This window comes from Mixophyes fleayi, chromosome 7 (assembly GCF_038048845.1).
Source record: "Mixophyes fleayi isolate aMixFle1 chromosome 7, aMixFle1.hap1, whole genome shotgun sequence".
Taxonomy (NCBI): domain Eukaryota; kingdom Metazoa; phylum Chordata; class Amphibia; order Anura; family Limnodynastidae; genus Mixophyes; species Mixophyes fleayi.
The window spans coordinates 87,260,074-87,286,288 of record NC_134408.1 but is presented as its reverse complement, the minus strand read 5'-3'; the positions used below and the strand labels follow the sequence as shown (position 1 = coordinate 87,286,288).

Here is a 26,215-nt window from a genome sequence, read left to right as displayed (position 1 = left end):
AGGGAAAAACCCTGGATAGTGTACAGTGTAGTTTCCCCTCTAGTGGCTACTAGACAAAACCCCTTTCCTCCTTACCACTCATTATTAGCACTGAAGGGGCTTAGACTTGATATCCCCTGAGATCATGTAAGAGATGCTCTATTTTTCACGCTGACCTTTTCACAACACACCAGGGGGTAAATTTATCATGATGCGAGTTTGAAAAGTGGAGATGTTGCCTATAGCAACCAATCAAATTCTAGCTGTCACTATGTAGAATGTACTAAAAAAATAACTAGAATCTGATTGGCTGCTATAGGCAACATCTCCACTTTTTCAAACCCGCAGTTTGATAAATTTACCCCCCCTGAGATTTGGGCTGGACATGTTATATTCTGATTTAGATAGCAATACAATACACCAGGCTGAATTTGTCTTGCACACTGTAGAGACTCAAAAAGTCTTCTGCAAGTCAGGGGCGGACCCAGACATTTGCCCTACCCGGGGCGATTTTAGGAGGGGTGATTTAGGCCCCGCCCCCTTTCTGTGTTCTAAGGCTGCCGGCGGCTGCACAGTATGTGCAGGTCCGTTCAGCAGTGAAAGTGTGCTGTCCCGCTGCTCTGATTGTGTTTAAAACACAATCAGAGCAGCCGGGCAGCATACTGTCACTGCTGAACGGACCTGCACAGTGTGCAGCTGTCGGCAGCAAGCCCCCCCCCCCCTGGATCCGCCACTGCTGCAAGTATGGCTTTGTATGTCTTAGTCTCCCTGTTAAGTCTGTGTATGTCTTCTTACCTGTGAGTGTATATATATATATATAGCAGGATACTCCAGATTATAATTTAGGATTTATTGATGACAAGAATTGTGTTTTTCAGTTTATCTCTTTTTATTAACTACTGGATGCTGATGTTTCGCTTGTTTTGCTATAACCCGAAAAATTAAAGAATGTTTAAAAAAAAAAAAAAAATTATATTCTGTAACTGTTCTTTCCTGTGAAACAGTGATGGGCAGCACAGTGGTTACCATTGCTAGATCATAGTTTATGGGTTTCAGTTATGACCAGGGCCCTATCTGTGTGGAGTTCCTCTGTGGTTGTGTGGGTTTCCTCCGAGTGCTCTGGTTTTCTCCCACACTCCAAAGACATACTGGTAAGTTAATTGACTTCTGAGTAAATTAACCCCAGTGTGTATGGACTCAAGGGCATATAGATTGTAAGCTCCACTAGGGCAAGGACTAATGTGAATGACTAATATTCTCTGTGAAGCACTGAGTAATATGTTGGTGTTAAATAAATAATAGTAATGATAATAATAATAATAATAATAATAATAATAATAATATAAAGTGTGCTTGGTTTAGTGCAAAAGGTATGCTAATAAAAGTGTCAAAAGACATTTACACTGCAGGGCTAATGTTTTGCAGTTTCACTGACATTCACTATAAAGGTTGAAAATGATGGCACAAATAAAGGTACAAAGTTTGCATGGACCTTGGGCAGTACAAAGTTTAAAGTGGCTTTATTTGTAACTACATCTTGATTCTTTGTATAGATGGAAAATTGCCCAGATAAGACATATGGCACTGCAAAGCTGAAAGGTGAATGGGTTCACCTGCCCTCTCTGCCCATGGTTACCGGATGCTGTATGTTTATGTGTGCTGGCAATGAGGTGAGGTTACAGATGGCATTGTGTTTGAAGGATCCCTATTCTCTGTCTTACACATGCATAATACATTAGTGAGTACTAATGATTAGAGCAGCAGGAATGCTGCTCTCAGAGATTTGAGAACATATATCCAGTTATAGCAAAGTCAACAGCCACAGAATGTCTTACAGGAGAGGAAGGCAAGTGGCATCTGGTTGGCACACAACTGTGTTGGTCTAGAAGGCTATCTTTCATCACAAACACACTGGTCAGGGTTTCTGAAACTTTGATACACTCAATCTTCTAATTAGAGATGCATAATATGGTTTGGCCTTTTGTAATACAGGGTAATATAATTTGTGTCTATGCCTGTCTATGTCTATTATCTGAGCAGATGCAATACGCTCCACACACTTTCATTTTTGTTGGGGGGGGGGGGGAGGGTAGGGTTTGTAAGTGAGTAGGTGTGGTATCACTATGAAAGTGTCTGCATTGCTAATATAAGCAAGAAGTGAATGGACACATACATGCACTGCACAATAACATTGCATAGTACACTCAACGGTGGGCTATAAATTATAATTATCAGTGTCAAGTTTAGTATACTTATCACTGCACCATATATTGTACTCATCAGTGTCCTGTGTGTTATAAATAGTTCATATTATGCTACACATCATCCAAGATTGCTCTAATAAATAAAATAGTACATGTTCAGGCTGGCTCTTCAATTATGAGGCCTGAAGCTATACGTAACCTCTTTTCTAGACTATGGTGTTCTAGTCTGTGATTATCCATGTCTATGTCCTCTTCTATGTCTGTATCCTCTTCTATCAAACCATTGTTCTCTCCTTCTTGAGAGACCCCACGGGCTAGCTAAACAATATTATGCAGTTTCCTCTCTGCCTACATTAAATATAATTTGGATTCCAGATTATCTATGTAAATTGCAATATACAACATTCAATTACTTACTGAAAATGGAAGTGATGCAAGTGATGCATTTTTGGCTTATCAATGTACCTTTTGTTTTGCATCCCATTCCCATTTTTAAATTTGGAAATTATCCCACACTGCTCTGAAAAAAAAAAATCAATAACATTTATTTATTTTAAAGTTTGTTTGTGATTATACAGTGAAGCCCTCCTCATCACTTTGCTGGCTGGTATACAGTGAAGAACACTTCTGTGATGACTAGCAAACAATAAGGAACCCTATGGTGGCATGTATGTGTTAGGAACTCCCAAGCCAGTACAGTGAAACTCGGGGACTACTCTGAAGGCCCGGTGTTCGCTGGAGCCCCTAGTGGTAGGGACAGACTGGGCTGCGGGCCGACCGAGGGTCGAGTAACGTATACTGGCTTGAAGGAGTACCCAGGAGTGGATTGATTGGTGGGCAATAGTAACGAAGAATCCTAGGTCAAAGGGTCACAAGCACAGATGCAAAAATCCAGAGACAAGCGAAGGGTCAGACACACAGGCAGAGAAGCAAAATCCGAAATCCAGGCAAAAGGTCGAGGTCAGAAGAGAAGGGTCACAGGTCCAAGAACAAGCAGGGGTCAAAACACGGGTAGTCAAATTCAAGGTAGCAGGAACCAAACGGATAGCACAAGCAGGCAGCAGGACTGAGGACAGAACGCTATAACCGGCAGTGAGGCTGCAGACCTCACTGCCTTAAATGTACAGATGAGCCAATCAGAGTCTAGCTCTGAAAATACTTCCAGGAGCTGATTAATGAATTAATCACAGTCTAATAGCCAGCAGGCTATTAGATCTCCCTGCGCACGCGCCCAGCTGTCCCATGTTGCCGGGACGCGGCGCTACAGTGCTGGGCGTCCGGCCGTTGCCTTAGCAACGGTCGGGAGTTAGAAGGAAGTGACGTCCCAGTTGTCATGGTGACGGCCGGGACGCTGGAGCAGGCAGGAAGCGAGCCGCAGCGGCTGTGAGTACCGCCGCGGCTCGTGACAGTATAGAATGAAGACTCCTCTAATGCAATTATACAGTGAATTTTCCCCCTCTAGTAGCTACTTTACAATAACCCTTTCCTTCTTTATGAGCAAGAAAGAAAATTTACCTAATATATTAATTTACTTGTGGCGCCCCCTTCAGCTTTGCCCCCAGGATGGTTACCCCTCTCGCACAGGCCTAGTTACGGCTCTTATCCACAGAACAGTTTGGAAAATTTTGATTATCTCTGCCAGTTTCAAAGAAGTATGAATATCACAGATTGCATAACTGTAATTTCCCTAGACTGCACTTAAAGTAAATATTCAAGCTTTGTTATTTAGATTGAAAATTAAAGTTATTATTCACTTTTGGACAATTCCTCTCGTTAGCCTGCTCCAGTATGTAGTACTTTATTAATCTCTCCGTCATTACCTTAACTGCTCTACTGGAATGTTGCATTTGACCCAGGAATGACAAGGCTGAATATTTGTGGAGTATGTGGAGTATTTGTGGAGACCTGATTGGGTAGGAGCCACAGCCAATTTGGGTGACAGTTAGGTGTTACAATAGTGAACAATCTTTTCAAATAAAAGTTATGCTAAAAAAGAACATGAATAAAATCAACTAATATCAACTATTTTGCAATTTAAACCACACTGTAAAATTAACAAGCTTCATGCAGCATGATAAATACAATTAAAAGTCAGTAATTTGTAACAAATGAAAGAACACAATTTCCATAATAATTCTATTATTCTAATTTGCATTTAATATTGTTAAGTTCCAATAGTTTGCACTCAGTAAAAACACAGAACAATTTAGGAGAATACAAATCCTGCCTAAATTTTATTAGGTCTAAATAATGATAAAACATGGATCCAGTCCATTAATTATTACATAGGACTGTTCACAGATCTTATGTGTGAAGAAGTAGCACTGTAACTCTCCTTCTGTCTGCCCTCAGTAAGCAACAGATAATGCAGTATCAAGTATATATAACGAGACAAGAGTCCCGATTAAATCTCTCTATCACTCTCTCTATATATTAATATATATATATATATATATATATATATATATATATATATATATATATATATATATATATATTATTATCTAGTTATCCTTGAAATGTTGCGAGTGGCAGAGAGAGAATAGATGCTTTGATTATCAGTAATAATAATTATATTGATTGAGGAGTATTTACATATTAACTAATAATCCCCAATTTAAGCTGAACAAACCCCCCAAAAATATATCCTTGAGGGAGATGATACACATTCAGTGAAACCAATTTACTAATAATCATGTGTCTTATATTATAGAGACTTCCTTCAGTGCTCGAGTCAACATTTGAATTTGACTATTTACCTCCAAAAAAGGGTGAGTAGCCATGTCACTCAGGGGGCGTGGCTGCATCACACTTGGGATCAGCAATGTCCATAGAGGGTGTTACTAGGCTGCCCCAAACCTCTCTCCCTTAATAACACCTTGCATTGCAGTGGCGCACACAGGGGGGGTTTCTGGGTCTCCAGAAACCCCCCCCTGCGCTAACTAAGTGGCTGCTATAGCTGCACTGTCCTATAGAGCAGCCGCAGCGCTGTCAAAGAAGCGTCCGCGGCGATGCTGTAGTGTATACAGCACCGCAGCGGATGCTTCTTAGACAGCACCGCGGCTGCTGTATAGGAAAGCGCTGAAGAAACGGAGCTGCTGCGCATGCACAGCAGCTCTCGCGGGGGGTGGTTTTCTTTTGGGTCAGGGGGGAACCCCCCCCGACAATCCTCCGTTCGCCCCTGCATTGCCATGCGCACCAAGGAAATAGTCCTGGAACTATCTTGTCAGTGGGACAGGCCTCAAGAATCAGGACTGTTCTGACTAAATCGGGACAGTTGTGAGCTCTGTTAACATATTTTCATTAGCAAATAAAAGCAATATGTCTAATTTCCCCACAAGCTTGTAGGAGAGTAAATAATTACTGCCATGGCTGCCAACTGAGTTTTTAGGTCTGTGCACCTTCACTTAATAGCCAGTATGGAAATGTGAATGGTTGCTGCAGGACCAAACTTTCCTATCAGTAAATGACTCCAGGGGGAAAATGTATCAAGGTCCTATTTTTTCAGAGTTTTAAAATAGCAAATCTAGGGAGATAACCCACAATTTTTAGTTCCAAAGTCGCCAGATATATTAAACTGCGATTTTTACTCTGATCTTAAAAATCGCTGATGCCATAAACAGTCTGGGCATGCTGATGCTTGTATAACTACAAGCACCAGGACTTTGGAATTACATACTTTGGGAGATTTCAAGCAGGGACTTTGGATACAAATTTATATGGACATGGTTTTCAAGCTTTTTTGGATTAAAAGCTGCTGACAAAAGAAGAAGAAATCTGATTGGCGAGTACTTTGGGGTTTTCTTATTTTTAATAAAAGTATGTGGTTAAGAGGGTGTTGTGGTTCATTTAACATTTTCTTTGGTGGAACTACAGGTCGCAGCCAGCCGTGGGTGTCAGGGCATGTTGGCACTTGTGGTTCTCCAAGTGCCAGCATGCCCTGGCTGCCATGGGTATGTTGGTGCTTGTAGTTATGCAAGCATTAGCATGCCCAGACTGTTTATGGCACCCTGACATGACTGGGACTTGTAGTTCCACAAAACAAAATGGTGTATGTTTGTTTTTTACTTTATAATCACCGATATTACCCTACACCCACCAAGCAGGGATGTCGGAAAAGCCCTAGTGCTTTCAGCACTGGGCTGGGTGTCCCTTGAGAGGGAGCCCGCTCATTTTTTTTGGCGGGCCCCACTCCCTAGGGAATCCAGTCCAGTGCTGAACAGCCTGGGGTTGGTTTGTCATTATGGCAGGGGGACCCCTGCCGCATGTCCCCCTGCTATAGTGCCACCCACCCCAGGCTGGTTTGCCTAGTGCTGGTTGTGTGAAAGTCGAGGGGACCCCAAGCAAAATGTTGCCTCGATTTTCACGTAACCAGCAGTAGGCTGGCAGCACTAGGGTTAATAGTGGCCGGGCGGGGGGACCCTACGCTTTTTTAAAAAAAACAAAACAAACTTTTATCTATTTTTAAACATTTGACAGCCACTGGACCTCCGGCTGCATAGGCAGAACAGTGTAACAGTGATGTGTTTACTAAACACGCTGCTAGGATGCAGCGTGTTGTATGTACAGATTTTTAAAGCAAACTCAGGAGAGTTTTCTTAATCGCAGCTTTATTCATTTGAGACTTGTATAGCTAGAGTGGCAAACAGTCGGGAGTTTGATCTCTATCGATTTTGGAAATAGCGATTTTGACAGAAAACACATCTCTGGCGATTTTCCATGAAATGTCACTTTAATACATCTGCGAGATGAAACACTGCAAGAAAAATCGCTGGATTTTCAAAATCGGAGCTGAAGACATTCACCCTCAGTTGTCTTATAAATCACTGCAGCATACTGTGATCTTATTTGTTAGTGGAAGGCAGAGATGACAAATGTAGTGGATAAAACCGAGGTAGTTATCATTGCTTTCCATAAAAATGTTGCATGAGTTCAGAGCCATTGGAATGGATTTCATATATTTTATAGTAGGAAACAGTTGATTTTTCCCATTATATTTTACCAAAAATATACCGAAAAAACTGATACATTAAAGCAGAACTCCAGACAACTGCAACGCTTTTGCCTGTGAAGATGAAAAGTGAGGAACTTGAAATCTCAGGGGCTGGCATCAAATGATTCACTTGTCAGAGCACCATTCACTCACATACCGTTTATTACCAAGACATCATAACCCTCACAAACGTTGATTGAGAACCCTCATTAGCACACTGACTTTAACTATCGCTGACAGAAGATGCTTTTACAAAATAGACACATGGGGCCTGAGTCAGTATGGAGAGCTAAGCATAAAAAAGGAGCACATTTGCACCTGGGAAAATCCATGTTGCATTGAAGGGGGATGAAAATTTAAAATGTGAGGACAGATTTACAGTTGGGGTAGGGCATGTGCTAGATCAACGTTAAGTTTCAGACTAAAAAAAAAAAAGCTATTAAGTATTTGTATGCTACATGACAAAAGAGCCAGTATTTAACTTATGTGCAAAATAATACACTAATTTGCACTCCTTACATTGTAATATGGTTTGTCCAGGAGCAAACGTACTATTTTTTTTTTTGGGCTTTGCTCTCCTTAAAGACTCAGGCCCATGGTTCATTTCACCGACCACAACCAAAAATGTTTTCCTTGTGCCATGCATGATCTGTTTTTGTTTACACATCAATGACACAAGTAAATGACAACTAACCAAAATCATCATCATTTATTTATATAGTGCCACTAATTCGGCAGTGCTGTACAGAGAACTCACTCATATCAGTCCCTGCCACATTGGGGCTTGCAGTCTAAATTCCCTAACACAGACACTCATACAGACAGACAGACAGACAGACTAGGGTAAATATGATAGCAGCCAGTTAACCTACCAGTATGTTTTTGGAGTGTGGAAAGAAACTGGATGACAGACATTCATAGTAACATAGTAACATAGTTGATGAGGTTGAAAAAAGACACCAGTCCATCAAGTTCAACCTATTTTGGATCTCCTGCGATCCTGCACTTATATTTGAAATTGATCCAGAGTAAGCAACCGCCAATCTGTTTCAATCGTGAAAATCCCCCCAGACTCAATATTGCAGTCCTATTTTTACCCTATATCCACTACTATCCCACATTTTAATTAACGGTCGTAGCCCTGGATACACCATTCCGCTAAAAATTTGTCTAATCCTTTATTAAACATCTATTGAATCTGCCATCACAACCTTCCCTGGCAATGAATTCCATATCTTGACTGCCCTTTCTGTAAAGAACCCCTTCCTTTGCTGGTTGTGAAATTTCCTCTCCTCTAACGTAAATTCCAGAATGCTATGGCCTGGTTATCTCCTTGACAAGTTTAGATCACTATACACTCACTTAACAAACAAATAGTGTAAATGTACTGCACAATTATCCAGTTAGGAGAAGCGAATACATTCTTTGGGGCTAATCATTCTGAATAATTTAGTTTGTTATATTGATAGCTATAGCTCTCCACAGCCGGCTGGCTTGCCTACAGATTTTTACCTCAATAAATCAATGGCGAACCTTCACTCCACATCAAATACGAATTGTGCAATTCATTTTTCAATAGTTGTTTTGGTGTATACCTTATAGGAGGCTTGTGAGTTGGAACTCCACCTACTTCAAACAGAATAAATGATGAGATCTGCAAGGCATTTCCAGACACTGCTAATCCTGCATCAGCAGGAAGGAGAAAATAAAGCCTTCACAAAACCAGTTAGAATGTGGCTTTAGGACCTTTGTTATCCTTTATAGAGATAAACTAGCAATACGGATATGTGCTGCTTTTTTGTTTCTATGTCATTGTATTTGTATTGATCAGACATTATAAAGAAATATATACACACATGATTTGTCATTGTATATTTACAGAACAGATTTTGTAATCAAATGTACAGTAGTAGATTCGATAAAGAAGATTTAGTCAAATTTTACATTTAAATTCTGACACACAATAGAAACATTGTCCAGAAAACTTTGTGTACACAGAAAGAGTAAAATAGTACTTTTGTTACAAAAAACAATTCTGTACTCAAAATTCCTAATTTCTAATAGAATTATTTCAAACATGAGATCTATTTTGCAACACACAAACATTTGTGGAACAAAAGAACTTGTCACTCACCAGACTGTGAGTGCTTCTTCCCGTGTGTTTAGGAACCGTGGCCGTCCACCATCCTGAGGGTCTGCACATGTGCAGCCCTTTCAAACCTTCAGTTCATGTTCCTTTTACTTAATTGGCTGATCAGGCAACACTCCCTATTTATAGCACCTGAGTTCCATACCTCGTGGGCTGATCTTGGAGTCTCATTCCCCATGAGCCTCTGAAGGTGTTCCTGTGTTTCCTCGTGTATTCAGCGCTGCTGATTCCTGTGGTTTCCAGACCACTTCAACTCTCCTGTGTTTCATCGTGACTGTTAGCTGATTCCTATCCGCTGCCTCCGTGCACTACAGTCTTCAGATCACTTCAACTCTCCTGTGTTTCATCATGGCTGTTAGCTGATTCCTATCCGCTGCCTCCGTGCACTACAGTCTTCAGACCACTTCAACTCTCCTGTGTTTCATCGTGACTGTTTAGCTGATGCCTATCCGCTGCCTCCGTGCGCTACAGTCTTCAGCTCACCTCAACTCTCCTGTGTTTCCTCGAGACTGCACCAGCTGATTCCTATCCGCTGCTCTCCGTGATCAACAGTTCCAGCTCAGCTCTACTCTCCCGTGTTTCATCGTGGCTGCACCTGCTGGTTACTATCCGCTGCCTCCGTGTGCCTGCAGAGTCCTGCTGGCTGCTACTTCTCGGTTCTGCTCGTGTCTGCAGCAGCTGATCCGCTCTCCGTGCATCTCAGTGTTCCTGCTGGTGTCTACTCGCCAGTCTGCATCGGATCTGCGCCTCACTGCTTTCATCTCGTCTAGACCATCGCTACTCTTCAGGGTCCTCCAGGAGTCCAGTTCTACATACTACTGCTTCCTGAGTATTTGTTCCCCTGCTGGTCTACCTACCTGTGCGCTGCACCTACTTGATTACCGCTTCACCCTCCAGGGACTTCGCATCCTGCCGGCCTCCAGCCGTTCAGGTATCTCTGCACTCCTGTCTGACAGCCTGCTCCTGAACCACGGTATGCATACTTCTCATTGACTGTGCTGGTGTATTGCATATCTTGCTGGACTGAGTTGTTCTCCTCTGGAGCTTCTATCCGCTGAGACTTTTGCCATCATTGACTGTGTTATCTTTTGCCCAGATAGTTTCTGTGACTTTGTATTATTGCAGTGCTGTTCGTCATTACTATATTGTGCATGTCATTGTGGATCAAGTTCAAGGTGCCCGTGTATCCTCTGTATTGCAGTCTCTCCCCGTGCTCCTCCTCACATATATATTCAGTGGTACAACTTGCTAGAGGCAGACCACTGATTCCTGTTCCTGTGTCACCTGTTCCAGTGTCCTCTCACATAGCAGTGGTACAACTTGCTAACGCAGACCACTGACTCCCCGGATACCTTCACCTGGATTCCATTCCTTCACCCAGACAGCGGTACAACTTGCTAAACGCAGACCGCTGACTCTCATCACCTCCTCGTTTCTGTTGGACATTCCTCCTCACTATAGCAGTGGTACAACTTGCTACCGCAGACCACTGACTACCCTCACGTGTCCTTTGTCCATTCAGTTCCTCGTGTATTACTACATATATATTACCAGTGCTGCTAGTCATAGACTTTCCCGAGCATCTCTATCTTCTGCTGTCTCCTGTTCCGTGATCACCCCGCTACCAGAGTACCATATTACCATCTATACTCCTCTGGTAAGCTTATCACCTGGTGATCCCTGGGTAAAGATTCCTAGTGCCCGTGACAGAACTACAGCAAAATAAAATCTATTTTGTAACATAAATTATTTGTAACAAAATGTTTAAAGGAACAAAGGCTGTTTTGTAATACGTGAAAATATTTTTTTTTGCAAAAATATATTTTAAGATTCACAACACATTCTATAACAACATAACTTAATTTTGTGACTGTAGCGCATTTTGTTGAATCTATTTTGTTACTCAAAAACTTTTTTTTAAAATTGAAGATTGATGTTGGAGTAATTTTTTTTAACACAATTAATTTGTTAGCAAAGAAAGGCTAATGTCAAAACTGCAAAACATGCAGGCTCACACAGACTTACACTGCTTCATTATTTGCACATACTTGTCCACTCTAATCATATCAAAGTGCATGCTGGCTTCACTGTCCACAATCCTCTCTAAAATCAATCCGTGGCTAGTTTTACAGTTTTGCGGATTCCACTTGAAAACGTGCATGATGGAAAGACTAAAGCGTCACTTCAAAGTCCAATCTCCTACCACTTTAGGATATCCCTGTTAAGTGAGACTCTCTTTATTTCAGGTGGCAAATTTATTTATGTTTTTATTACATTAGTCAAAGAATGCATTTATCCGCAAATGTGCAGCTGGAATATCCCAAGTACATCTCCTTATAGGACAAGACCAATCTCTGCCAAATCAAAGGTAGTGAAAACATTTTTTTGTAGTGAGAGAAAAACCTATGTGCCCTCCTGCAGTGTGCCAAATCCACCCCTATATCTCACTTGAATAATCTTGTGCCGCTAAATGAAATCTTGATTTTGTGCACTCCCCATGCACCCATCTCATCTCAATATATTTTGCTTCCTCCTTTCCTGTGTAAAAGTAAGTGAGTGCAATCACAAAACATCATTTGCACACCACTTTTGACCTGTTGTAAGACATTTAGAGACATTTATTTTGTAGCACGCAACCAATTCTGTGCGGTTTTAAACTTAACTACGTAAACAAATTATAGGGTTACAAGCAGAGATCGTATGTTTTACTTTTTATAAATTCATTAAAGCCTTACCAACAGTGTATAAGGCCTTATTTAAAATACCATTTATAACTAAAAGCCTTTCACACCTCAAATATGATGACACTTGATTGCTTAGAAATCGGTAGATATGAGCAATATTTTTAAAACTGTTCTGCAAAATATTCACCTTATTCTGTACTTAGCTGCAAAAGTGTACATGTTTTGCTTGAAAAATTTGGCCTTATGTGGTCCCGGTCCTACAACAAATCATACCACGCAACAGAATGAATGGTTTGCCATCAGTCCAGCTCTGTTCATAGACTATAAAATCCCGAACATGGCACTGTGTTAGAAAACTCAAAGACAGAACATTGAAGCATCGCCTAAATGTTTTACCTCTGCAAAATGGCCCGTTCCGCCACAAAACTCAATTTGCATGATATTTTGTGACTAGCTAAGACCATGACATAGAACAGAACTTCATAGCAAAATTTGGCGTTATAAAGCATTCATCAACTTAATTCCTTATACCTGCTTGATGAATTTAGGTGTGTATATTAAGAATCAAAATACAATAAAACTTACAAATGCAATAGCCCACATAAGGCACGAATGACTATTCAATGGAAACTGCAGTTTCTAATACACTTAGCTATAACATGACTGTTCAGGCATCCGTTCCAGGCATCCACATACAGCAGCTGGTCTCACACCAAGTAAAATGATCCTGATTACTTTTTGGTCATGATTGACATGCAGTGAATTATTAACAGGCGTAGGCCTTTGTTAGCATATTTCACAAACTGGATCACGCTCCTAAATATTTCAGATTTGGGATGAGGTGTGTGGTATATGAGAAACACAAATCAAATGTAAGAAGTGAGGAAAAGTAAGCAAATATGTATGGAATATAGTGAGCGTGATACATGTGAGATGCTGCACAAGATGTAAAAGCTGCTAGTTAATACTTGTGAGTAACACTGTGCTAAGATATACATAGGAGGTTTATATGGAGACTGCATATATGAGAGTAGTATTACTGTGCATTTGTTCTTGGAGCATATATTTCCAGTGCACTTATACTTGAAGCATATAGTTTATGTTGGGAGATAGCATATATAGTTTGTGTAGTAATATAGGAGTATATGATTGCATATGTGGAGAAATGTTAATGGTACTGCTAGTTGTAGTTAGTAATGATGAGTATTGTGATAGTTCTGTGTTAACTATGATATGTATAATGGCATCAGTAATGTTAAATTAAGCAAGATATATAGGAATGCTTAGCTAATTCTGTTAAAATGGGAATCGTAATGTAGTCTGGAATACACACACACACGACTGAAGTATATATATATATATATACACGTAAATAAAACAGATACATATTTCAGAGTAAAGGAAATTTGATTATGTAAGATTGTCATTGAAAATTTTTATGCTAACAAGAAAATATATAACATCTCAAGTGCATATACATCTGTGTGTTATCTTTTCTGATATAAGTACCATTGTCACTATGATGTGTTATGTGTAGCTAGGAATATATGATTATCTATTTGTACTAACTCACCTGTTCCTCAAGGCTTACCAATCATCTACTTAACCCCTCATCTCCTCTGCTCGTTCTCCCCTGGCTCCTCTTTTCTCTCCACTTTGCTTCACTGGCACCTTTTGTGCCTGATCTTGTTCACCCTCCCTTAGGATGTAAGCTCATATGAGCAGGGCCCCTCTTCCCTCCCGTCTCCATACCTGTTCTTCCGCTCCATCTTTACTGCATTTGCCTGCCCGGAGTTTCTGAAGTATTGGTACTTTGTGTTTATTGTTCTGTACTGTTTCACCCTGTATAGTCTATTGTTTGTACTGTGTACGGCACTGCGGAAACCTTGTGGAACCTAACAAACAAACGATAATAATAACAATAATAATACTGTATGAATGTATAGCAGAATCTGTGTGCAAGTGCCGGGAAGGAAATTATATGTTTTTTTGTGTATGATTAGCATGTTCTTTTACAGTAATCGCAGACAGTAAGTATTTGACCTACTGTGCCCTAGCTTTTTTTAATGGAGTTCAATATTAAGTATTAGCTTACAAAAAAATTGTTATTAGCGATGTCATTAGCATTATGGGAGGGGGGGGGGGAATTGTCAAGTTATGTCTTCATAAGCCATTTTGTGTGTGCCTGCACTTCAATGCACTGGAAAACCTACAAAGTCTTGTAAAAGGCATATCACACATTATTTGCACATGATTGCATTTGTTAAAAAAATGAAAATAAAGCTCTAGTAGTATACAGCCTTATGTATGCATTGTTTGCAAACAGGATATGTGTTGAAGATATTTTCAAACATATGTAGATCCCGTACTTGTTGCTGCTGAAGTGTGCTAGCTGCTCAGAGCAATTATGAATATATTTGCAATTAGATTTTCCACTGCCTTATTAAATAAGACTGATTATTTAAAAATTGTACAGTACCGCCATTCAGCCTCGGACTGGCCTGCCGGCCAGCCGGGCTATACACCGGTAGGCCCAGATGTGATTAAGCCCCGCCCCCTCCGACTTTGGGGCGGAGCTTACAGGGAGCACCTCACCGACGCAGGGCCGTAACGAGGGGGCGCAACGGCCGCCCGCTCTTTGCTGTGCACAACTATGTGAAACATACCCAGCTGTAAAGCTTGCTGGAGACACCAGCAGGATCGTTCACAATCAGGATTGCCCCCGTATCTCTATATATGTGGCCGCATGCTGCCTGCTTCTGTACAGAAGCAGCATGCGACCACTCATCACACAGGCGCCCCCTGACCTCTCAGCTCCTCCTCTACATTGTGCACGGCTCCTTCCCCTGCTTTTCTGCTGATTCCACTCCTCCCTCACCGTGTGTCTGCCTGTCTGTCTTTATCTATCACCATGTCTCTTCTCCCTCTTTCCTCTCCCCCCTCCTTTTCTGTGTGTGTCTGTACTTTTCTTAGTTAGTTCACTTCTTACATGGACTCGGATCTTCCAGCTTCTTCATCAGACAAGATTAGCAGTGAGAGGTAACCCATCCATTATCATGTTTCTGATTAGACCAATAACGCTATAATGCAGTCAGAGAATGCCAGTGTCTGACTTATGAAGCGTGGAAGAGAGGTCACTGTTAAATACCTTTACTTTGTTCTAGGCAGATATATAGCTCTGTAATTCTGGAGATTCATGACACTGTGACCTGACCTCTGCAGTCAGTATGGGAAGACCATGTGAAATGGAGCAGTCTGTCCCACTTACAAACTAGGATATGGCCAGTCTCTTCATCAAAACATCCTGTACAGCAGCAGTCACTAAAACTTATTTACTGTGTCATGTCTGCAAAGTGTTGCTCTTTCTCCAAACAGATGAGGGGTTCTAAGAAATGAATTACTTAAGTAACCTATATAAGTATTTTCTGTTCATACACTTGAATAAAATAAGAGTTCTACAATTCATCATCATCACCATTTATTTATACAGGGCCACTAATTCCGCAGCGCTGTACAGAGAACTCACTCACATCTGTCTCGCCCCATTGGAGCTTACAGTCTAAATTCCCTAACATACCCACACACACACAGAGAGAGAGAGACTATGGTAAATTTGATAGCAGTGTGACCTCCGAGGGCGCAATATAGAGTTTTTTTCATGGCTGGGAAAGGCAACCTACACCTAACAAGATCGGGTTGGGGGGGGGGGCGCCATTGCTCTTTCTCGTCCAGGGCACTAAAATCTCTAGTTACGGCTCTGCACCGCCGGTCCCAGACGTCTGCGACTCCAGTGTAACAAACACACTACCACGCAGGTGCAGAGAGCTGTATCTGGGCTCTCTGCACCTGCGCGGTAGTGTGTTTTACACTTCAGCAGGGGAGGAGGAGTGTGCTGTCTTCCTGTTATCACGGCCGCCCAGAGGAGCAGGATGCCGGAGCTTTCAGGTAAGTGAGTGCCCATAAATTACATTCTAATGTTATGTAATGCAGCATAATGTAAAGCTAATTATTATGAAGGCACACAATACAAGACAGCTTGTGTTATTTTCTGCTGCATATACTACGATCATCCTGTGATACAGATTATAGTGCTATATGTCTCAAAGAAACAAGACATGAACGTGGAAATGACATTTATTTAATGCGCCATCATGTAGGACTGCCATTATACACTTTTCTAAGATAGCAAACCCTTTTGAAAACGAAAAAAAATATTTTACAAGATTCTTCTACAGATGTGATAGATGTCATTAAAGAGCTCATCGGCCACACAGGTTGCCAGTGCTATTTTTTTTTTTTATCTCACAAACATTTTTAAGCAGCAGGAGATACTATTATAAGCACAGAGCCAAGTGAAGGTCCTTTTCCCTTCTGTTCCATAGCAAATTCATTTTCCACAGCTGCTCTAATAAAGCTGACGTTTAAAAATAGGTTCTCTGTTCCCTTATATCAATTGCATCTGTTTTCTTCATAATAATGATCACCAAACTAGAAGATTACTTGAAATAAAAGATTTAAGGTATGAAACAAATTTACACATTATAGCGCTGAAGCTTCCTCTGTAGGCTGATATCAAAAACTGATACCAAAGCAATAAGAAAAAAATCAGATTTATTGAGGACATGGGGCTCTCCATAACAAATAGGCCCCTTATTTCTAAGTTACTGTGGGAAAACACCCGTTTGTGTTTCCTTTCAGTTGCCAAATCTTCTAAATAGAAAACTTGACTTAAAAGCTAATATAACATTGTGGAAGTGACAAAATGAAAATGCTATTCTAGAATCTCTGCCTCCCGGCCAGGTCCTCCACACATTGGCTGCATATGGAGAACATCAGTCAGTGTTTGTCAGCATTAAAAAAAATCCTTTCACTGTTTCATTTTGGAATGTAGATGGCAAGTTTCAGTGTAGTAAATACAGCAATCCCATTTATCCTGACACACTTTAATTAACTTAATTTCTCTCTCTAATGTCTCTTTAATCAATACAGCTATAACAGAGTCTGTTGTTATGAGAGAATGGTACAAGCTGGACAAAGTTTATAGGCCTCATTTCCCTGTCACTTATAATGAAACTTGTCCTTCAAAATAATACTGCAGCATAAAATAAAAAAATCTACGAAAAATGTAGGGAATGAAAGCTTTTTGTTTAACAGCAATTTTTACTTATGTAGCTTAAACACACTAAAGCCTTATAAGATGGATCACAAGTAAAAATAAAGACTTATTTACCATATACATATATATAGATTATAATATATATATATATATATATATATATATATATATATATATATATATATATATATATATATATATATATATATATATAATATGTTGTAGCTTTCAACACCCTGTAGCAAATTAAACTCTTTTTTATACCTGTCTTACTAAATTCCCTCCCTTCCCAAAAATACTCCTTTAGTATTACTAATTCAGCGTTACTCAGCTCCCTCCACATTGACAGACACACAACGAATAATAATGCTTTCCAGAATATTTTATATTGATTGATACATATTTTATCTATGGTTTTTTGTCCACTTTGTTCTTTAAGGACCACACTATAGTGCTATAAGTTGCCCTCCATGGGCTGACCACACCCCCTTGACTGGCCACACCCACTCTTACAGTTGGCCACACCCCAATGTAGTGGGCCCCTATCACTGCATTCTCCCGGTGGGCCCTTCATGCCCCAGTCCGACACTGCCGCCATTCTTCGTGTCTCTATCAAATCCAAGCAGTTCTAAAAAATCTGTAAAAGTAGTCCCGGAGAGTACTGAGTATCTTATCACTAAATGGTACATGGAAACAATTAGCATGAGATAACAGCTGATAACAGCTGAGACATGATTCACAACGAGACAGTGCACTGATCTCTTAATGAACACTTTTATATTTTCTTAATGAGCTTCAGAAAAGGAGCAGATGAATGTAATGACTACCTGCTTTACAATCAAAGTTCCATATAATTCTGATCTGTATCATCACTTGTAAAGTGCCCTTAGATAAACTGGAAAGCAGGGGTATGTAGGCATCTTGTACTCTCATTAATGGAACAAATACTGAAAGAAAATGTGTAACCTAGAGCTTTCCATTCAGAGCTTTGTAGGATAATCACATAAGAGACAATTCTTTTAATTCAGCAAGGAATTCTATGTAATATAATAACATGTAAATGAGTGCTTAGAACACACCTAATAGTCTCCCAGCAGAGATTGTAAACACTGTAATACGATAAGGTTTTCACATTAAAAAAGCTCCAAGGGACATTGCAAGAGGCAATAATGGGAATAAATGAATAGTATATTTTATAAAAATGGTGCTTCAATAAAAGACAATGCAAGAACCGTATTCTTTGCCGCAAGCTGCCTTCCATGTTTTCTTATTCTTTACATTATCTTTGCCCTCTTGATGTCATCTGCTTGCTTGAATTAATTACAATTTTAAAGGAGGAGTACAATTATAACATCATTTTTTATATGCTATAGGACAGACCCAAATTCAATAAATACCATGGATATATATGAACCTCTGGATTCTTCAACTCCGGCGAGTTCAGCGTCTTCAGCGCTTAAATTTAAAGCGGCGCAGCCTTGTAAAGGGACGTTTTCCTTTACAAGGCAGCGCTGCTTTAAATTTAAGCGCTGAAGACGCTGAACTCGCCGGAGTTGAAGAATCCGAAGGTTCATACATTTACCCCCATGTGTTGATTTACAGAACAGCCTTGTTCATTATGGCAAGATTTTATTCATTTTACATTGCTCACTGAGGGCCTGATTCATTAAGGAAAGCAAAGAAAAAAAATGAGTAACCTTGGCAAAACCATGTTGCATTGGAGAGTAGGTAAATTTAAAATGTGGAGACAGATTTATAGTTAGGGAAGGACATGTCCTAGATCAACTTAATATTTCAGTGTAAAATAAAGCTATCAAGTATTTGTGTGCTACATAACAAAACAACCAATATTTAACTTATGTGCAAAATAATAAATTAATTTGCAACCCTTGCATTGTAACATGGTTTTGTCCGGGAGAAAATGTACTAATTTTTTGCCTTACTTTCCTTAATGAATCAGGTCCTGAATGCTGAAGCCACTGCACAGAAGTCGCTGACTTGTCTTTATTCTATTTATAGGTATGTTAGTTGTCTAGACATAAGCTACAGCAATATCTTCCAAAATGTGTTTGAAAAAATTCACAATTTAATTTTTGCTGTCAGCATAGACAGAACAATACTAGTTTGTTTACCAAGCTTGTCGGAGCAGTTCAAATCCCTTCAAAGCTGCCTTAAAACTTAAATCCTAAAAGTCACTCATCTGCTTCTTCCCCTCCCCAGAGCCCTGGAGGCTACTCCATACAGCCATTTTTTCAGTGGTTTATCCATTTCTGTAATGTGAAACAGTGGTCGATACAATGATATGCCATACCGCCACTTCTCGTACTGTTTTGAATGCAAAACTATCAAATTCCTTTCATTTACATTCACATTTCCCATACCGCCACTTCTAAATTCCCACTTCAACCACTGATATGTAACCATAGAAACGTTTAAATTCACTATTTTAAAATGACTGCACTTGGGGAAGGTGAGGTGAGAAGGAGGACCACTCAGAAGCTGCAATCTCTATGATTCTTCAGATTCATCCTCTCATTCTTAAAACCCTCCTTTGCAGTGACACAAAGCCTCTGTTTTTATCTGGGACTGTAAGAGGAACCACAGAGCGCTGGTAAAAACAACTGTTTGGAGGATAGGTGGTAATGCAACTTTACATCATAGATAGGTAGATGTAATGATAGGTTTTTTACTTTTACATTTTAGACTGACCACATTCCAGCCAATCCTACTGCTTAGCTGGATTTTCTTAGCAACACAATTGATATTATTATCATAGATTTGTAAGGCACCACAGTACTTTGCAGTGCCCTACAGTAGGGAAAGCAGGATGTTCAGAAAACAAGGACATACAATGCAGACAAAAAAACAGACATGAAAACAAAGGGTATGGAGGACCCTCCTCATTAGAGAGCTTACATTCTAAGTAGAAGAGGGCACAGCTGAAACAAGGAGGAGCGATTTATATCTAATCTGAATAAATACTTCTGGCATGACTTGCACTGGGCCTGAGAGTCATCTGCTAGCAGTCATCTGCAGTCCTCTTTCAACCACATTTACAACAAGCCCAATAACGGTCTAATCAAATCTAAAGGACATTGTAGATGTTCCCAGGCCACACAATCATGCAGAATGGCCAGCATTACTTTCAGTTCAAATCACAAATGCAATTAAACAATTAATTGAAAACTCCATTACAAAAACAGTTAGCAGTATAAAATAGGTTTTTACCTCTAAACTAAAAAGCAAACAGGTATATTCATTTTTATGTAAGAAGCTGGTTATAATGTTCAACTTATTCTTTATTAACATGCTATTAAAAAGATTGCTCTATAACCTCCAAAACAATCATCACAAGCTGCTTTGAGGGGACTTGCCAAATATTCTCTAGAGGTTTCAAAGACTGTGAGGAGGTGTCTCCTTGGTAGCTGCCACTGCTGACAGATGGAGCCTCAGGAGAAGGAAGGAATGCTGAGTCATAAATGACAATTCCACTTTAGCACGTCAATAATCTATTGTCCAATGTGGAGATCACCGTAGTCAAAACTGTCTCTCTCTCATCAGCAGGGCAAGGAACCAAGGCAATGTTCTCAACATGAGAGTTTTGAGAGCACATTAGAAAAGTGACATTTAAGATGTACCCTATGTGGTTTTATAAGCTGTAAAACAACAACACCTGCATTTGATGACGACAACATAGTTTACTAATTAATTCATGTTCACTTCCTCTTGATTTGTGTCCTTATTTGGCTTCCTAATAATTACCAATAAATAAGTTAATAATTATTGAAAAGGCTTCCTTAATGCATGGTATCACAAAATAATGACCATTTTCACTGGTCATTATTGTGTTGGGGGTATATATATCTATATCCATGTTAAGGTTAACTTGTGTGTTGTGCTTAAATTCATTGGTCCAGCTTGAAGCTCTTGGCGCTGATGCAAAAGAGAAGAATTTTTTTTAGTAGGTGTGTTTGATGTACAAATTTGCCTACCTTTTCTGTCCCTTTCCACCACTTTAATATGCACATTTGGGGACCTCTAGAGGTTGGCAACTAGGGGAAGTCTCCATCCTGCTCATGTGATGTCATAGATTGATTAATTATTCATAAGAGTCCTCACTTCCCATGAATCACATAAAATATAATCTAGGCTTTATGAGGTCATGTGATCATGCATCAGAATCATGTCAATTTATACAATTACCTGAGAAGGAGGACAATGTAATTGAAAATGATTGTGGGGTTTCTAGGACAATAGAGTCATTGGTAGCTGCAGATATAAATGATAAACTGTAAGGGTTGTAAAATAGGTTATAAAACAGAATATATAATAAACATTCTATATTCCTATGGTTATGCTACACATGTAAAGGACAGGTAAGCTTGCATTAAGAAGCTAATAGACTTGTGTAAAAACCACAGAATGGTTTCAATAGTGTATCCCCTAGCTGTCAAAAAGTGGATATGCTATCAAAATAATAGTTTTGACAGTCAAAAAATGTACAAACATTTGTCTGTTCAATTCATCTATTCAAAGGGCTGAATTTAAAGGACTAGTCTTTTTTCAACCTTACTATTTAAGTATGATATGATGATTCTAAAATAATTTGGATTATATTAATAAATTCATGTACTGTAAATGTTAAAGTAGATTTACTTCAAACTATTTTTCGGGTGGACAAATGACCATGGTAATAATAATAATATACAGAAATATTTTATTGGTGTAGCTATTTCCTTTTCTTATTTAAATTTGAGAACTCCAGGCCCCAGCTGACAAAACCCAACACCAAATTCGGCTTTACTTTTTTATTTGTGTGTCATCTCTCTTCACTGCCATTTGCTTCTGCCCAGAGCTGGATTTAGACCTTATGGGGCCCTAGACAAGATATTGGTTTAGGGCCCCCCTCCCCAAAACAACCTATAGCACTATATTTTTTTAGCATAGCATATACCCCTATAGTTGAGTAGTAGGTTAAGCTATCTGCCGCTGCTGCGCCATCAAAGGGGGTATGGCTTGCATCGTTGGGGGCGTACCTAGCAGGTGGAAAGAGTTAGGCCACCCTCCTACAGAAAAAACTCTGCATTGCTGCGTACACCATTGGCAGAAGTGTGCAGTGTCATCTTCACGGAGCATCACATATGTCCCAGCAGTCACAACTTTCAGGACAGCAGGACAGTGGCCTAAAAGCAGCATTTTAGCGGATAATATGTGATTTCAATTATTTTATGTTTTTGCAAATATATATTTTGTGCTGCAGCTGAATCTTGTAGAAGAGCTTGCTGTTTTATTATCTGCATTTGTAAGTAAATCATATTTCCAAGTGAAATTGCAATACCACTGTCTTGGACCTTGCATAAATTATTTAAAGGAGAACTCCACTCCCTCTTAAAGACGTTCCTACACAGAACATATGTATTAAACAACATGTACATCACACTGCTCCCCCTTCATCACTGCTGCCCCTGCATTACACTGTGCCCCTCATTACTGTCCCTCTCATCACACTGTGCCCTCCTTCCTCATTACACTGTGCCCCTTCATAATAGCACTGTGCCCTTCTTCATCATTACACTGTGCACTTTCATAATAACACTGTGACCTCCTTCATCATTACATTGTGTCCCTTCATAACCACACTGTGCCAGCCATAATTTTGCTCCCTTTCTCTTGTTTTCCTCACACACACTGTGCCCAATTTTACTCGCCTCTCTTAATTTTTCCTTCACATTGTGCCTACTTTTGCTCCCCTTTCTTCTTTACTTTCCCTCACACTGTACCCAATTTTGCTCCCCTTATCTTCTTTACTTTCCCTCACACTGTGCTCAAAATTGCTCCCCTTCTCTTCTTTACTGTCCCTCACAGTGTGTACCATTGTGCCTCTGGCTCCGTTAGTTCACTTACCTTTCATTTTTCTTCTTCTTTTCTGTTGTGTCTTCTTTCTTCTCCGTTGCGCTTCTCCTCTTTGCTCCTCACTGAGTCCTCATTGAATATGTCTTCAGGCATGATGATGTCATGCCCGACATTCATTGAAACTGAGCAGAGTGGAGTTGAGAATGCTGCTGGGAGCCTCCGCAGTCAGGTGATTTTTTTTTATCTCGGCCGCAATTTATTTTCCTATGCCGGTGGAGAAGCGGCTGCGAGGAATGGCAGGTGGACGGAAGCTCCACCGCCTTGCCTACCTCACTGACCGCTGGCCATGGGGGGCCCCCCTGGGGACCGGTGAGCCCTAGGCAGTTGCCTAGGTTGCCTAGTGGTAAATCCGGCCTTGCTTCTGCCTCATGAAGGATTGTTTATTCAGTTTGTACTACCATAGGCCATCGTGTATATAAAATACTATGTATGCTCATGTGAAACTGTCAAACGCATGCTACCGCAGTGTTTTCCACTGGATAAATTGGTCATTCATTATACAAATGTAATAAATAAATAATACAATACATACTATTTATGGTGTTGCCCTGCTCACTTTGGACTTCTCTGACAATTAAAACTCTGCCGACTGTACCAACACCTGATATCACACAGAAATATGATTTAACTATATATAGAGGGGCATTTTGCTACCATAGAAAACACAATAACACCAAGACTGCTGCATTTTTCATGCACAACATATTGCCAACTTTATTCCAGGAGATACTGGAGGGGTGGTCAAGTGGCAAGTAAGTGGGGAAAGTGGTGCAGGGATCAATGTAATTTAGGTCCTACCTCTGCAGCACAACCTGGGATCATGTCATCATGCCCCGTGTGGTCGGGGCCAAAATGGTACGATTGCCGTGAAATGTGTCATCGAGGCTCCCCCGTCTCACCCACTTAACTAGGAAGTAGGCAGGATGCGGAAGGATGGCCTGCTCTCCAGCAGTCCCAGAGAACTACATGAAATTTAGTATGATGCACAGTAGTGACACAGTTACAGGGTGGGGCCAAGGCAGGGGAAGCAGCTGCCTAAGCCGCAACTTTCTACAATATTAATAGTCAAACATTATGCTGTGTATAAACGCATTGTCACTAACCAACAGAGATTTCAGTATTTATTGTCCACTTACCAGCACAGAATGGAATGTGTATTGTATACAGGAGAAGAGAACAGGCTCAGTATTTAAAATGCAAATAAGCATAATGTCAAGTCATTATGGGGATTCAGTGATCCAAGGCGCGCTGAGAAAGTATCATGTATGACGTGCTTCGATGTACCAACTCAGCAGCAAAGTATCGCTGTAAACTATTATGAAATGTTGGTAACTAGGCATAAATGCAGGTAATGCACTTTAGTGGGGTAAAAATTAGAACACTCATCCTTCTTGTTGGCAATGGACTTTCTATAGTGTAAAACTGGTCTGTGACCATCTGCTGCTCTGTAGTCATATTTTGTTTCACAGTTCACTAATTTAGAATATGGCTCAAATGTCAAACGTGTGCTTGTCCATTCCTCCCAACATTTACAGAGTGGTATTTGGGATAGGAATGTTCCACTCCAAAAATGGGTGTGGTCATTTCATTACCCCCTCTATACAGCATTCCTGCATTGCTGCGCGCACAGCACGACACTCGCTCACCACAATGAGCAGGATACACCTCCCAACAGTCCCAGCAGTCAAGACACAAACCCTGACTCTGAAAATCGGGATTGACCCGCCTACATCAGAACAGGTATGACTGATGTCTATACTTTATTTATTCTATTTTTATAACCTGTGGACTTTATTACCCTATAATATACCACTGCCATAAAGTGAAAGTCTGACACACTCTGTACTGTTATGTGATATCATATACACAGTCTTTTGTATGGCCTTTGACATTCCACGCACTGGTCTGATGTAGTCCAGTAAACGCCTACTTGCATACACAATTTTCTGATTTGACCCTATATAACGCAATATGTTTTCTTTTACTGCTATTTTTCCTGAAACTCAATATACTGTATAGAGGGGGATAAATGTGACATTAGGAACGTACCCGCCATCCAATTTCTTTTCACAGTATTAGACTTGTCTGCTAAAAATAAATCAGAGATTAGCTATGATCACAGAGGGAAAAGGATTCAAATTTGCACATATGAAGGGACATTTCAGTTTCTGTAATAGCATCAATTTGAGGGGGAAAGTAAATGTATAGAAGGGATAAAGTCTAGACAAGGCTGCTGAAAAAATTGGAATGGAAATGTTATTGATTTGCTTACATGGGGTACAAGGGGTAACATTTAGTGTAAGGCTAAATCCAGAAAAAAAAACAACTTTTTTTTTAATGTATTTGAAATAATTTGAAGCTTCAGATATTCATACTTCATGTCACAGGGCTAGAAAGCCCAGGAATGGAAAACAATTAAATGGACCATCTGAATCTATATATACTGTGGCAAAGAACAAGCTATTCAGATTAGACATTCACCATGAGCACTTTCACACTCTGCTGCGTTCAGTACAGAAGTAGGAGAAAGTCATTACTACTGTCCAAGGATGTCCAGATACATTAGGGTGAGACCTCCTGGACTCCCAGGACAGCAGGTAACTCCCAGAAAAGCACTTACATGCCCCACAGTATGACTGGTTGGAATGTTGTGGCATCATATAAATAACCAATAATAATAATACTGATAGTGAACAGCCTCAACGTGTTTCGTTCAGTTTGTAGATATCCCTCCTGATGAAGTTCAAACTGAACGAAACGCGTTGAGGCTGTTCACTATCACCCACTCCTGGTACATTTAAAGTTATACTGTCTTCCTGATCTTTGAGAGTGATCTCTTTGAGAACTTCTGTGTGGAGCCCATTGGTGTTTACCTCATGAAATATCCAGAGATCTACACTGTTAAGCAGTATTCCCTTTATCCCAGGATTTCAGATAAGCTTTTAAACTTTATATACATTGTGAGTGTGTATTTTTTTTATGCTGAATAAATTATTTGTATATAAATACTACACTATATGGCTCTTTCCTCTTATAATACATTGGCTGAGTGGAGTTTGGGAGCTGTGACTGTGCTGTGACCAGTGATCCAGATATATTATATCCACGCAAGCTATCTATACATCTGGTTCTGACCTACTAGGCTGATTGGAGGCCACGTTCAGGCATTCCAGATAC

General features: G+C 40.1%; 1 protein-coding gene and 1 long non-coding RNA gene across 3 annotated transcripts in view; one reads left to right on the top strand and one right to left on the bottom strand.

The window, feature by feature from the left end:
- LOC142097853 (voltage-gated delayed rectifier potassium channel KCNH8-like) overlaps positions 1-26,215 on the bottom strand; it is a 512,774-nt gene that overhangs the window by 315,098 nt on the left and 171,461 nt on the right. The gene's annotated exons all lie outside the window — the stretch shown is intronic.
- Positions 14,494-15,470, top strand: LOC142097855 (uncharacterized). The gene is made up of 2 exons (XR_012678267.1): positions 14,494-15,048; positions 15,174-15,470. It is a non-coding gene; the product is annotated as an uncharacterized LOC142097855 (long non-coding RNA).